A 4,279-nucleotide genomic window follows, 5' to 3' on the forward strand; every position below is an offset into this window, starting at 1 on the left:
GGGTGGGTGGGTGGGGGAGTGGGTGGGGAAACGTGTGGGGGACTTTTGGGATAGCATTGGAAATGTAAATGAAGAAAATACCTAATAAAAAATAAAAAATAGGTGTTTAAATAATGAAAGTTACAGAACATAGTCTGCCCTACCCTTTCTGCACATCACTCTGCTCTTGGTACATAATGTAAATATACCAAGATAAATCTGACAATAGAATCAATATTCTGTTCTCTTCTGTAGTGTGTGCTTTTCACCTGTTGAACAACCTGCAGATGCTACATAATCAATAACCTAACAAATGTGGTTGGACCTTCTGTTTTCTGAGAGCTGCAGTGGCTAGTAGACAGGCCAGAAGAAAGCTACAAAAAAATCTAATCAAAGCTGATACAAATGTTCAGTAAGTAGTTTGGAACCATTGGGAATAAGGGACAAATAGTTCTGACAGCAGTCTGTGTTCTTGCCTGATCAATTAATTTTATTTTTGAATTATGAATCTAGGTTATTTCAGAAAGGTGGAACTTTGAATATTACTGTATTTAAGCATCAGAGATGTTTGTAAACCATAATAAGATTTTGTAAAATGGATTAATCTGGGTTTAAAAATATTGGACTTCAAAGGGGTTTATATAAATGACATGCAAGGTTCACAGCTGACTAAGACCTCATTTCCAGCAATGTGAGTAAATGAAGCATTATTCAAATAAATTAAACTGTATATTTTGTATATCTAATTTCTCTCTCTAGTATGTTCTGAATTAGTGAAGGGAAAGGAGGAAGATGCTTTCTGTTCCTCTAATTAAATGTCAAACCATTACCCAGGTAGCCACAGGACAATATCCTCAGCACATATGTCATAGTTGCTATCCATCAAGTTTTCCCTTCTAGGCAGAAATGTGATTACTCCTTGGAACAATGTCAATAATCTCTAACTGCAGAAAGTTGATCTAGTTTGCTCTTATTCATGAAGTGTTGTATTACTGGAAGCATGATGGATCGAGAAAAACCACATTCTGATTGTATTTGAGTCGTAGGTGAAGAATCAGTACTGAAGATGCTAATCTCTCTTCCTCTTTTCAGGCCCATAGGATCATTAGGCTGCCCCCCCTGAAGTAGACAAATCAGAGGTGATTGCCATGATTATTCATTTTAGGTGTATAATAAACACCTATGACCCCTGTCATCTCACCTAAGAACCTCCTAAGACCTTCATCTGGTTGCTACTCTGCCTTCTCGCTCCCCTGTGAGATTAAACTATCATCAGAAAAAATTTATTAACATTCATTTTCAATATGTTAGTCAGATATAGGATATATATATATATATATCACTTGTATATATAAACTATGCTAACATTAAAATCAGAATTTCTCATAAATTGCTGATGTCTTTGAAAAGTAATTTGTTTACTGGCAAAGCAAAAGATTTGTTTAGCTGAATACATATATTTCTCTCTCACACATAAAGACAGAGAGAAACAGAGAAAGAGAGAGGGGGAGAATACAATATGATAATTTGGTGTACATATGCATTGTGGAACCACCCATAAAATTAACAAATGCATAATCACCCATGTGGTATACTGATTTCCTAGGACTTTTGCCTAACTGAAAGTGTGTATCCTTTTATCAACACAGGTTTAAACAGGTTGTTTAAAGATAAATACAAAAATTGGGAGTATTTTTTTTAAATTATTATGTTTTTTTACTTATTCACTTTACATCCCACTCACTGCGTCCCTCCCGGCCACTCCTCCCACAATACTTCTTCTCCCCCTCCCCTTCTCCTCTGAGATGGTAGGGCCCCCTGGGTATATCCCAACTCTGGCACTTCAAGTCTCTGCAGGTCTATGTGTTTCCTCTCTCTCCAACGGAAGCCACACAGGGCAGCCTAGCTAGAACATATCCCACATACAGGCAACAGCTTTTGGTATAGCCTCTGCTCCAGTTGTTTGGGACCCACATGAAGACCAAGCTGCACATCTGCTACATTTATGTGGGAAGTTAAAAACATGGGAGTTTGAGAAAGGCATTCAAACTTTATTTTACCTTCTTATAAATACTAAGTTGTGATTCAAAAGCTACAGTGTTTTTTATTCAAAAATCAAAATTTAAGACCAGGCATGGTGGTGTAGGCCTTTAATCCCAGTACCTGGGAGGCAGAGACAAATGGATCTCTGTGAGCTCCAGCCTAGCCAAGACTATATAGGGAGAACTTGTTTCAGAGAGCAGGAACCAAACCAAACCAAACCAAACCAAACCAAACCAAACCAAACCAAAAAACAAAAGCCTCAAACAATATCTATCTTATAATACAATGAAACTTTTAATTTGTATGAGAAACTTTTCTACTTGAATGAATATAAAAAAAGAGGAGAATCTATACAGCCTATCAAAGACTAGAATTCTGTTCCTAAAATGCCCTGTCATCTGTCTCTCAGCTAGCTTGAGATTTCTTTCATTTACTTGAATCTTCTTTAGTTGCTTTCACAAATGTCTCACTGTTTTCAGTACTTTGTTTGCTAAACTTATTCTAGATCCCCATTTCGAAGTTATTATGAATGAGATTTTGTGTCTAGCAAACTTTACTGAACTGGTTGCTATTTCTAATAGATTGTGTGAAATGTTCCAAGTTTTCTGTAAATGAAATTGTTTTATACACAGATGATGATGATGATGATGAGTCTCTTCTTTTAATTTAGCTTCTATTATCTTTGAGACAGGGTCTTATTGTATAGCCTAGGCTGGCCTTGACCCACTTCCCTACCTCAGCTCATCAAGCGCTGGAAGTATAGCATCATGCTTAGATAAATTTTATTTTTCATTGTAAAGTCTCAGTCCTCCAGGATAATTTGTCTGTAAGGTATGAAGCAAGAAACCCTGTTTTCCCCAGTTTGAATCCTAATATTTTTCAGTTCCAGTGATAAAATAGTCTCAAATGCTTCCATATTATCTTCTTGACTTTTAAATCTCCTCCCACAAATCTCCTAGTGAATATTTCTCTTTAAGATTGTCCACTGTCTTTGCTCAGAAAACTAGGGCTTTCCATACCTTGGTTTGATAGCAGTTTACACTTCACACAGATGGGTGGAGTAGAGCATAGGATTCTCACCTGAGTTAGTTTTTCTCTGTTCCCTACTACTAGGCAACTCTGTATATGGCTTGCAGTGGGGCATAGAGTCTATAGAGGTTAGGGGATCCTTGGTTGGGTGCAGCTGTGGTTGGGAAAGGACTATTACCAAGGCTCTGTAAGGAAGCTCAATAAATACAGTGGTTCCCCAGAGTGAACTGTGTCAGAATCAGGATGTTGCTTAGTCTTTCCACTGCAAAGAAATTTTGCAGCAGTCACAGACCCCAGCTCTCTCTTCATCAGCTATGGGTCTGTGATCAAGTTATTAAATAATTGCAGCTATGGCTTCCTTGTGTGAAAAATAGAAGTAGGGATATTTTCAGCTCATAAGACCACTGTGACAATTAAAAAGAAAGGGCATACTATACAAAGGTCTCCACTGGAGACCCAGCACACAAGTACTATCAAAAGGAGCTGCTATGAATTACTATTATTATTATTATTATATCAGGTCCATCATTTAACTTATCTTTAAGATATTAATTAAAGCTTCTTAACTACACAGATTTTTAAATGAGGATGGTCTCATTTGCTCTGATATCCACAGACAGTATTTCTCACATTCACCACACTACTCTGCTTTCTTCTCTCTCTGCTTTTCTCTTTCTTCCTACTTCTAGTTATTCCTATTTTCTCATTTTCCTGTGTGTATGTTTTCTCATTGTTCATTTTGTAAAACAGAAATTCTACTTTGTCACTTTGTTTTATGTCATGCTTTTAAGAGTTGAATTGTAAAACTCACTTCTATGAGTGCTCAATTCCCTTCCCATTTTACAAGGATTCTTTATGGTCTTTATAAAGATGTATTGTCTAAGTTTCTATCTATCCATCTTTGTATCATGTATCCATCATCTATCATTATATACTTAAACTCAGTGAAGTACATTTTCATGGTTATTAAGAATAGCCTTTCAGCAAAATCTTGCTAGTGTATGCAATGGTGTCATCGTTTGGAAGCTGATTATGGGATGGATCCCCAGATATGGCAGTGTCTAGATGGTCCATCCTTTCATCTCAGCTCCAAACTTTGTCTCTGTAACTCCTTCCATGGGTGTTTTGTTCCCATTTCTAAGAAGGGGCAAAGTGTCCACACTTTGGTCTTCGTTCTTCTTGAGTTTCCTGTGTTTTGCAAATTGTATCTTATATCTTGGGTATTCTA

Source organism: Mus caroli, chromosome X, assembly GCF_900094665.2.
Source record: "Mus caroli chromosome X, CAROLI_EIJ_v1.1, whole genome shotgun sequence".
Lineage (NCBI taxonomy): Eukaryota > Metazoa > Chordata > Mammalia > Rodentia > Muridae > Mus > Mus caroli.